Source organism: Schistocerca cancellata, chromosome 2 (assembly GCF_023864275.1).
Source record: "Schistocerca cancellata isolate TAMUIC-IGC-003103 chromosome 2, iqSchCanc2.1, whole genome shotgun sequence".
NCBI lineage: Eukaryota > Metazoa > Arthropoda > Insecta > Orthoptera > Acrididae > Schistocerca > Schistocerca cancellata.
In genome coordinates this window covers 1,029,359,860-1,029,371,409 of record NC_064627.1, presented here as the reverse complement: position 1 = coordinate 1,029,371,409, position 11,550 = coordinate 1,029,359,860, and the positions used below count along the sequence as shown (strand labels likewise).

Here is an 11,550-nt window from a genome sequence, read left to right as displayed (position 1 = left end):
AGCAGTAGTCACCTTCAAAGCTCATCTGGTCCCAAATATGGCTACTTGAAGTGAGGTACCAGCTGTTTGAAGAGCGTCTAGCAAGTAGCATCAAGTAGTCAGATGCTACCTGAGGAAAATTTTCTGGCGCTGTCAAGCTGCCAGTTTTGCACATGTGCATAGTTAAGTTTTTTCGATTGTCTTTCAGCAGCCGATCGCATTAGTTCACTGTTTGTGGATTTTCGATAATTGTAAGGTAAGCACTTTATTTGTTCTTGTTTATTATTTTTATTTATTCTTGTAAAACCACCTACAGAAATTCAGCTGTTCGCTGCTCGGTAACTGTCGATCAGTAAAATGCGTTTGAAGAGCCCAGACACCAAGCACTGGCTCTTGATGTCAACCATGACATGCATGCGCAGTAGCGCCTGTTTGCTGGTTCTTCAAGTAGCTTCCTAGCAGCTCCTCGAACGAACCTAAGCTTAATTGCTACTGGTACTCAACAATGCAAATAACGAGTGCAAGAAGTACTTAAGTATGGAACCCTCATAGTTTATTTTGCAAAGTTATTTTAAATGTATAAAAAATTGAAATGGTAGTCTGACTAACTTTGATAATGCCTGATACTGTACAATATTTCGATTTTTTTTTACAATCGTATTGACTATCTAGGATCATGTTAACAACTTCAAATCTTATTCTTTCTGTGCTATTGTTTCCTATTTTTCATCGTTAGGCATTCAGATCCATATAAATATTCTGGTCGTACCACTGTGGTGTAGTGTTTTAATTTTGTTTTTCTAGATATACACTTCTTGTTGTAAATACTTTTGGTCAAACCATATGCTCTTTCCATTTTGTTCATTCTTACATGTATCGCAGATTTTTCTAGTCCATTCGTTGTACAGTATCTCCAAGATATTTAAATTTGTTGATTCACCCTATTTTACCTATTTGTGTTTCTATGAATTTTGGCGCATTTTTTATATTTGTTATGAATTTTGTTTTTTCAGCTGAAATTTTGAGGCCAGTCCTGTTTGCTATTTTTTCCAGAAGGTTTATCTGAACAACTGAAAGTATTGCAAAATAGTCTGTAAAAGCCAAGCAGTTTATCTTGATTCCATTTCTTTTCCTTCCCAGAGTTATTGGTTCAATTTTGTGATTTTTTAAGCACCGAATTGTAGATCCTTACAATTTTTTCTAGAATATAATCAAACACTAAATGTGATAAAACATCACCTTGTCTAACACCAGTTTTTATTTAAAATGCCTGAGATACTTCTCCCATAAATTTGACTTTAGATATTGTACTTGTTAGTGTTTCACAAATTATATTTGCTAATTTTGATTTAACACCAAATTCTCTAATGCCCTTCTCTATTGTTTCTCTGATTATATAATCGAATGCTTTCTTGAAATCAATAAATGAAACTATTATTGGTTTGCTGGTTAACATTCTATGGCGGATTATTGACTTTAAGTTAAAAATCTGTTCCTCGCAGGATCTTCCCTTTCGAAAACCACCCTGCTATTCTCCCTGTCGTTTGTCTAAAGTATCTACCACTCTGTTCAGGAGAATTTTTGATAATATTTTATATGCCAATGGCAGAAGTGACACTCCTCTGTAATTACTGACATTTTGTTTGTCTCCCTTTTCATGTAGCGGGTGGATTAATGCTGTATTCCATTTGACTGGAATCTTTTCAGTGTTCCAAATGTTATCAAGAAGCAGTTGTAGATCCTTTATGATTTGTGGTTCCTACCACTTCAATAATTCCGCAGTAATGGAGTCTTCACCATGTTCTTTATTGTCTTTGAGTATTTTGAAGGCTTCATGAATTTCTAACTTTGTTGGTGGGAAATTTTCCTCTAGATTTTGAGGTGTCACTGAAAATTCTAATTTATCTGTTGGAACTGGACATTTTAACAGCTTTTCAAATAATTTTGCTAAAATTTCACAATTTTCTTTGTTATTTAATCCCATTTTGCCATTTTCATTTATGAAAGAAATACTTGGTGCCTGGTATCCTTTAAGTATGTGTTTAAAAGTTTGGTAAAATTTCTAGTATTATGTTTGGTGTAATTTTTTTCTTTTTCAGTAAGCTGTGAATTTTCAAAGTTTCTTTTCATTTTCTGGATTATTTTTGAGGTTTCTTTTCTTTGTTGTCCGAATTGTTCAAGGTCTTCCTCTTCTTTCGAACATCTCCATTTCCTCTATTTTTGAGCTCTTGGTTTTATTGCTTCTTCACACTCCCCATTCCACCATGTCTTCTCTTTATTCTCGGCCAATCCTAGAGTTTTTTTTCTGCTGCTTGAGTTATTTGCATGTGGAGTTCACACCAATCGCCTTCTTTACTTGTCTCCATTTCTTGTCTAAAATTTCCTATATTTTCTTTTGTATTATTAGCAATTTCTTGGTCGCCTTTTTTGTTTTAGATGGGAGTAATTTTATTTTAATCTTAGAGAGATAATCATCTGAGTCGAATTCCCCATCTCTGACTATTGTAATATTCATAATCTTCCATGTTATGCCTTTTAGATATGTCTGTATGTTCTAGTTGAAATTCTCCTAGGTATGGATTTCGATGTCTCGAAGTTTTGGCTTTTCTTGGTAATTTGCGGAAATGTGTGGTCATGAGCTTTAACTGGAACATTTTACACACATTGATCAGTCTTTCACAATTTCTGTTTGTTCTTGAGTGTGCCAGATTTTCACCTATAATAGTCCTAAATTTCTTTTCCCTGCCAATTTGCGCATTGAAGTCACCAAGTAGTATTTTAACATTCTTTTTAGGCTTGATAGAAATTTCAGATTCTAAAAGATCCCAGGATTGATTTACTTTCTCTAGATTTGTTCTGTTATCTGCATTTATATGTGCATGACAGTTTATGAGGGTGTAATATTTATTCTTGCACTTTATAGTTAATATGGATATTCTTTCTGAATTCGATCTATATTCTGTTACACTGTTTATGATTTTTTTATTTACATAAAATGTTGTTCCAAACATTGGAATGTTTTCCATTATTCTCATTGCTGGTTTCCCTTTATAAATTCCATAATACTGTGTATCAACTACATTCTCGTCTAAGAATCGTTTTTCCTGGACTGCTACAATTTGTATACTGTTCTTCTGCAGAAATAATTGTAATTGCTTTTGTTTCCCAATTTTTAGAAGAGACTTTACATTAAATGTTCCAAAGTAGTACTACTTCATGAACTGAAAATTGAAAGCCTTTTCAATATATCCCATCCCTTCTTCATTGCAAATGTTGGGACTCCCCAGAATCCGACATCCCATTACATTACATGATGTAATGGTGGATTCCTCATCAGAGTTACCACCTGGTCTAGAGCATCCATTGTGTGACCTTCCATTTTGCGACCTGAAGCTGTAAATTGCGTTTCTGTTATATATTCCCGTTGTCGAGGACCGAGAAGCTGAATGAAATGCAAACTGCTTGCTATTATTCAGTTATTGTGGAGTTTGTGTCAGAAGTGGCTGTGCTTAATGCTTGTTCATCTTGTCATAGTGATTGATTATAGTTCTGTTAAAATGAGTAAAATTAAAATTTAATTCATTCAAAAGTTAAGGGAAGAATGGTTAAAATAATCTGAAATTTGTCCAATGGTTATCACAAGCTGTAGGAGATAACACAAAGTCATTCTGTAAAGCGTGTGTCTGTACTGAAAGAGTTGTGTTAGGGAACACAGAAAACCATGCAGAAACAAGAAAACATAAATCTGAAGTTTCTTCCTTTTCTTCCCAAAGACAGGCAAAAATTAATTTTAAGCCAGTTCAAGATTCCGTACGACATTACGAAGCTGAAGGGTCACTCACTGTCTTTGTGTCTGCACATTGTGCTATAATGTTGTGTGATCACTTAGGAGAAATGTGTAAAAACAGGTTCAAAGACAGTCTTGTTGCTAGCCAGATTAAGTTACATCATACAATGTGTAGTGCTATTATCAAGGATGCTCTGGGGCCCTATTTTGCGAACTATCTGAGAAGTGATGTCGATGATGGCATGTACGGTATTTTAACTGACGAATTAACTGATATTAATGTCACTAAACTCCCAGCAATTGCTATAATTTATCATAGTAAAACATCTCATAAGATTGTTTCGACATTTCTCACACTAGTAGAACTTGGAAAATGCAGTGCTGAGCCTATTGTATCAGCTATTAAAGAGGCGTTGAAAGAAGTTAATTTAGATTTAAAGAAATTGCAGAGAACAGGAAAAGATAATGCAACTGTGATGGTCGGTATTAATAACAGAGTGTGTGAAATACTTAAAAGGGAGATTCTGCATTTGGTACTTATAATGTTCGTCTGTCATTGCATTCAGTTGGCAACCTCTGCAGCAATTGCAGAATGTCTGCCAAGGAATTTGGACTTTTTGATTAGGGAAATTACAGCTGGTTTTCTCGATATTCTTCACGATAGCTCTTTTACCGCCAGATTTTGTCAGTCTTAAATAATGGGGAGGAGCCACTTAAAATCTCCTGTGCTTGTGACATGAAATGGTTATCTATTGAACCTGTGGTATGTAGAATAATTGATGAATGGCTCAAGTTAAAAAATCATTTTGAAATTATTAGGCAATGCGAAAAATGCTACACAGCTGGACTGCTCTATTCGATGTTTAGTGACAAACTTAATTTTTTTATATTTGCTATTTTTGAAACCTATCTTTTCAAGTCTTTGGAGAATCAATGAGGAATTTGAGTCAAATGGTGTGCACCCATGCAAGTTATTATATGACCTGATAATTCTTATTCAATCTCTTCTTAAGCAAGTTGCCCTTCTCACCAATACAGTTCAGAAAAAAATGTCTTGACAATGATTTCCAAAACCACCTACATCCAAAGCTGTATATTGGATACTTGTTTGAAAAAAAATTCAGAAATTAGAAACAAAACGACCAAAGGTGAAGAAAAAATTATTATTGAAAGATGTGTAAATTTTGTTTCTTCACTTGCCAAACAATTGGTGCAAAGATTCAAGTATTGGGGAAATTATCTCTATTTGCTTTTTCAAAGACGCTTGTAGTGGTAAAAGAACCCTTAATTACCCTGTTAGAAATCTCTCACTTGGATAATGATACATTTACAATAACTGAATTACAGTGGCAAAAAATGACCGTCGTCCAATGGGATACCGGTAACGTTAACAATTCTATCGATTTGTGTCGTGAGGTATTCAGTTACCATGGCGCCAGCGGTGAAAATCCTTTTAAAGAACGTGCATTATCTAAGACTCGTACTTCTTTGGTCCAGCGGTGAGGTATAAAGAATATTCAGACCGTTGAATCTCGTCAAAACGAAGATAAGGAATCGAATGTGTACAGATATGGTAAACGCCATATTAGGGATTCGTGCATGTCTTAGCAGACAGAATCGGTGCTGCCATAATTACATATTTCCTGAGTGAGTTCTTAGAACAATTGGGACTACTGAAGCATATACATTGAGACCATCAACTTCTACTGCAGCTTCTCTTTCCCATGTGTATGATGGCGATAATGGTTTAAGACTACATTCTCATCCAGTTTTATGTACGTTTAGTAAAAAAATATGTTACTTATGTAGTCTATATCTCGAGTTAGTGGCGTTTCATTGTCATTTCTGTGCTCTTGAAGAAAAATTTAGAATCTAGTTATTTTAAGGCATTTTTTAGTCTTTTTTTTACTATGAATCTGGTTGGAAAGAGTCATATACTGTTGGCAACACTGATTTCCAGTTTCCACAATCGATTAGTCCAAATCAGTTATTCAGTTTGTTCGGCGTTCGTGGTGCCGACTGCCGAGAATTGGTGATGGTGAGTGTGGTAGAAAGTGCATGTTCACGTTGTGGTTTCGAATATATGTTTTTAGCAGTTGCTGGTTAAAGTTTTATGGAAATTGGTAGCTTATTTTTCAATTGCTAAACTTTGTCGATGATGATTTAGCTGTGTACATGGTTAGACCACTGACCACGTGTGTGAGGAAATTGTCTAGGGCGGTCTGAGACACATTTTATACATAGAGCTGATTATTTAAATGCTCTCAGATGGAAAATAATTTCTTTTCTTTCGTTTCAAGTGTCGTCGAATGGTTAGCGCCCGTCGCCATAGTTCCATGGGGTTTTATCCAGAGAAGAGATCATTGAGGCTTCGTGGTGAAGTGAAGCGAAAGCGTTTCACGCTACTTCACTTTTTAGCTACAAAGCTGGTACGAGTCAAGTGGTAAGAGACGCCGATAGGCCTGGGTCAAGTAAGTTGAGTAATTGTCCTGTCGTTTTATGTTGCATCGTGGCCATTATTACGAGGAAACTATAATTTATTAACATCCGTACAGGGACAGGCTTTGTTTTTGGAATACGTTTATAATGATGATCACATTTTTGTTAAAATTGACAGCTAATATTATTAATTACTACACATAAGCTCATAGAATCTAGAAAGTTGGGGGGGTCACGTTTTTGATGACAAGCTTACTTGGTTGTCCCATATGTCATGAAAAGGTTGGCTGTTGGTGTAAACTATGGTGTTCTTCCTTGTCCACAGCTCTTGAGGTGTGGATTGTCTTGCTTTTAGCAGGCATTAGTCCTGCTCTGTCTGAACTATGATTGTCAAGTTCATGAATCTGCTGCCATTTCCACACTGCCCTTCTTTGACCCAGTTCGCCATTGTGGTATCCGTTCAGCCACCAGTGCCTTTCACACTAGCCCACTAGGTAGTCTTTCAGTTGATGCTGGGATCCCTCCCCTTTAGATTTGTCAGTCCCTGCTCCTGGTTTCCTTTGCTATCAATATCTGCTCTAGCCCTGCTAACCCTCCCTATTCTGTTGTATTTTGTGGCTTCGAGCCATTGCCCCCCCCTCCCGTTTCTGCCCATCTTCAGGTTGTTTTACAGATTGGGTTTTGCCTTGCTTCTCTCTGCCGTGACATAGATCTCCTCTCCTTGCCTTCTTTCCAATGGTCTCTCCCGACAACTCCCACTTTGTTAGTTCATTGGCCTTAACTCGGATGGATCTTTTCTGAGGGCCAAAAGCTACTATTCGTCCATAGGGGTTTTGTTGTTTGTTCTGAATGCTCTTACGGGAGTTTCAGGATTCCATTGTTTTTTACTCCGATGGCTTTAAATCTGCTATCATGTGGGATATGACTTTACATCCTTTGCTGGCCCGGAACACCATTCCTTGTGCGCCACTTGTGGGGTGTTTACTGCGGAATTGATGGCCATTGATTGGCCCCTCTGTTTTATTATACAGTCCTCACTCACCCGTGTTTTGTTATGTATGGATTCAATGAGTGGTTGTCCTGCCTTCCCTTGGTCTCTGGCATCTGAGACCACCTTGCTGATGTTGGTGATGCTGCTTGTTCAGTGGATTTCCTTTGGGTTTGTGTCCATCTAGGTGGGGGGGGGTTCAGTCGGACGTGAACATCTATCCCGATCTTTGTGACCCTCTGCAGTGGTGGATTTGTGTCTTGACATAACAAGTTTTTCTCAATGGTGGTGTGACTCTTGGGAGGCTACCCCCTGTCTAATAAACTTCGCACCATCGAGACTCCCATTTGAGGTGTTCTTCCCTCTGCCTATCCCCGCGTGGATCTACCGTCCTTTGCCATCTTGGTATTGTCCTCTGCTCACGGTTATCCATATTTTCCTGGACTGCCCCTTCATAATAAATTCCCCCCCCCCCCCCTTCCTTGTCTTGGGTGTTAGCGGACGACCCTCTGATTGTTATGTCTGTTTTTGCTTTAGATTGCGAAAGTGATTTGTACTATGACGGAAGACCTTGAATTTTCCTTCGGAATTACTCCCTCAGTGTAGGTGTCAGTTAAGGAGGCCTTCACCTTGCCTACATACTGGCCAAATTCTCTTCCTTTCCCCTACGTTTTTGGTGGTCAGTTGTGCTGTTTTGTTTCCCCTTTTCTCATGTCTTCTTGCCCTGTTGTTGTCCCCATTGTATTGTGATACTGGTATTTTATGTTGTGGGTGTCAGGACAGGCTGGTGGTGGTGGGGTGTGCCCCACCACGTACAGTGTTTCTGGACCACCGCTATTCTCCCAGTTTCCACCCACCCTTGTCCTGTTCTTTCCATTTTCTGTTGCCCTGATATCCATTTTTCCTCCTTGTTTGCATGTTATCCCTTCCCCTTGACTTTACTGTGCTGTTTGTGTTGTTTCTCCCTTGATTTCTGCCATCCTAGATCATGGAAACAATGCTCTTGCTGTTTGGTCCCCTCCAACAAATAAACCAACTTATCTACATTCAAGTGCTTGAAAGCCGTTACTTAGCATAGTTTTAGAGAATTTGTGTACAGTGTCTAATGATTGATGTTAAGCACTCTGCTTGAAAGGTTAGAGCTGTAACAGCTCATCTTGGAACGTTATTGCAGGTGGGTGAAGAAGAATCATCCCCGCTTGTGACGAGATACTTGTTTGCCAATCTGGTTTCCCTATACCAGCATTCTGTCTTATCTGCTACACTCCCAAGATTTTTTTGAGCTGGTACAAGTCAAGGAAGAAGCTTCCAAGAAGTGGCAAAATGATCTGGGTTATAAGTCAATTGTGACCTCAAAAAATTGAGACATGACAAGGTTATTGGAGCCCACTCAGGTGAGTAAAGTTTAAATTTTCCATTACCTTTTTCAGTTGATGCTTGGTGGTGAGGAACAGCTTAGGCTGAACTAAGTTACCATTGTGGCACTGGAGCTGCTTTGTGCAGTAAATTCCTTGCCACAGCATCATACAGCATCTCTGTCCCCAATTTTGTGGGAGTGTGCAGAGGCACGGCATATTCCATAGGCTTTCAAGAACCCATTGGGTGGTGACCTGGGAGACAAACCATGCCTGGTACAGCTAGTCTTGTTGACTTTTATATAACAGCTTTTTTAATAGTAAATCGTACATGTTAAGATTCATTTTTAGGTTATCTGTGAATTTATTTTTGTCGGCTTCATACAAATCAGTTTTAAAAGCGTCACTTTTCGTATTAATGTGAGAAGCTTAAAATTTTACTGTGGATTATGGCTCTTTTAGTTTGCCTGTGCCAAAATGTAAAGGTGTGTAGACTCACGACAGTTTCGAAATCCAGCTCTTTGTCAACACTGCCGTAGATTGAGTGCAAATTCTAACTGCTAACAGCTATTAGACTTCTTATGCTAGTTGAATGGGTTTTATTTGCACTTGGCTTGTTTGTGAACTTCATCACTTATGTCACAGGCAATGCATCAAATTTCTTAGCTCCATTTAGTGTTTATGTACTAGTCAAATTAATTGCTAATAAACTTGCAGCTGTTCATTGTGTGCAGCAAATAGTTAATCTTCAGTTTGTATTTCCAGATACACGAAATGCTGCACTGGCAACATTTTTGCAATTACGTCCATTTATAGAAGTGTCATGGTTCAATATTTATGCAGGAGACTACCAAAGGCTTGTCAAATCTATGCCACACAAAGTTGCTGCACTCCAGTGGGCAAAAGGTCAGACACGATATTATGAGGTATCCTATGGCTTCTCTCACTTCGGTGTATAAACAGTTTATGTCCAGATAAGTTTAAAACTTTAAGAAATTGATGAAACTAACATAAAAGAGCATTTGCGACACACAATGTTGCTTTCCTACTGGCAATGAACCTCTTAAATGTTGACAAATGTGAAAGTAATTTTCTCGTAGAGAATTTGTTTGATAGTTACTGGTTTTTTCCTCCCCTCTGTCATTGTCCTGGTGAAGCCACTGACTATATTGTTTATTGTTAACTGCAAGATCTTCGTTTCAGGTGTCACATTGCATTAGCACACAAAGAAGCTGCCATGTAAAACACACAAGCGTTTATGTAAGGGTGCTCGCACTGGTGCCTGCCATCCTGATAGTCATTCATTGTAGCCAAACTTCAAGGTTACCACCACAGAGCAGATCAATGAGAGAATGTCGCATTGGTCAGGGAACTAATGTGAAAGGTGGAAAAAGGTGTGTTTCGTATTTTGCTATGGTGATGAACTAGACGTATTTGTTGTTAGATTATAAGGGTGGATAATTGACTTCCTGAAATATTTCAGGTGGTGAAAAACAGTTCATATATTGAATGATTTAATAGAGAAGACACATTACATTAATGTGGAGTCTCACATTATGGTGATGTCAGTGATGACTTTATCATAAAATATTTGTGTAAGAGATCAGATATGAGGGTTATAACTGTACAAAAGGTGAGGAATAATAAAATTATTAATTATTTTAGTGAGAAGTAGCACGATGATTTTTGCAGTAGAGCCAAAAGGATTCTGCAATAAATTTGATGATCAATGATAGTACTGACTTTAATTTTCTGAAACCTATTTCTTGCTGAAATACTTGGAAATGTTTTACAGCCTCTGTTTGATTTTCAGTCACTACTTGTGCACACGAAGAGGAAGGCTTTGGAAAGATCAACTTACAATTCATTGAGACTTCATCCATGTTTGGTCGTAGACAGTGACAAACTGCTGATGACAACTTCATTTATGGACTTGCTTAAAAAAGACCACATCAAGGAAGATGCAGCTGTTGCATAATATGTTGATTGAAATAAAATGATTGACATGATTTGTTATTAATCTGCTACATTTGTGAAATATACCAATGGTGTATCACTTAACTTCACAAGATATTGTCATTAAACTGATATTTTAACTCCACCATTAAATAGTTGAAACAAATTCAAGTAGTGGGCAAAGTTCCCTGCAACTGAACGCCCCTCATCTCTCCCGAGTCAGTTTTAAAATGTATTTTTCCCTAATCAGTGTATGGTTTTAACTACAGAATTGGCTGTGGCAGAACAGAGTATTAACAATTTGTTTTCAGTGGGCCATTCGTGCATGCATAACTGACGGTTGTGAGGATCTGTGCATTGATCTAAATCTATACTCTGCAATCTACTCTGAAGTGCATAGCAGAGGATACATCCCTTTGTACCAGTTATTAGGGCTTCTCATCTTTCCGTTCATGTATAGAGTGCAGGAAGAATAATTGTTTTAATGCCTCTGTGCGTGCTGTAATTATTCTAATTTTATCCTCGTGCTCCCTGAGTGATATAACCCCACTTTCCAAGACCATTTTAAAAAATGGTGTAAAACGTGGGAAGATGTAGAATGTGGGAAGTAACGTTTTAAATGCAAAGTTGTGTAGTCTCCCCTCCTTGCATTTTTGCACTTAATGCACGATATGTGTACATAAGACATAAAGATATTTGTCAGGGCCTTATTATCTAATGAAGGATTGTGTAAGAAAAACTGCTGTCTGGAAGTTCACACGTTTGATTAATTTCATATACATCGATGTTTTTGGAATGCCTGCAGTTGTCATTCATTATTTAAGTTGTTAAACATTGTACCAGTTAAGCATTTTTCCCTGCTGAGCACCAAGTGCTTAGAGAGTTTATTCGTTATTAAGTACAAATATTTGTATAAGTATTTTGTGTGGTGGTTGTATGTTTTCTTTTGCATCTCTTGCACTATAGTTGTCTTTTTGAAATTATTAGGTACTGTGACTCCTTACCTTGAAAACCACACATGCTAAGTATCACTCGCATTGTTTGTG

At 37.6% G+C, this 11,550-nt stretch overlaps 1 long non-coding RNA gene across 2 annotated transcripts; it reads left to right on the top strand.

Annotated features, from left to right (window-relative positions):
• The first annotated feature begins 5,496 nt into the window (after positions 1–5,496).
• On the top strand, positions 5,497–9,933 carry LOC126163001 (uncharacterized). 2 transcript variants are annotated; one of them, XR_007535147.1, is made up of 5 exons: positions 5,497–5,541; positions 6,067–6,237; positions 8,368–8,587; positions 9,314–9,454; positions 9,752–9,933. It is a non-coding gene; the product is annotated as an uncharacterized LOC126163001 (long non-coding RNA). The 2 variants fall into 2 exon arrangements; XR_007535146.1 differs by lacking the exon at positions 5,497–5,541 and having other exon boundaries at positions 5,740–6,237.
• The last annotated feature ends 1,617 nt before the right edge of the window (positions 9,934–11,550 follow it).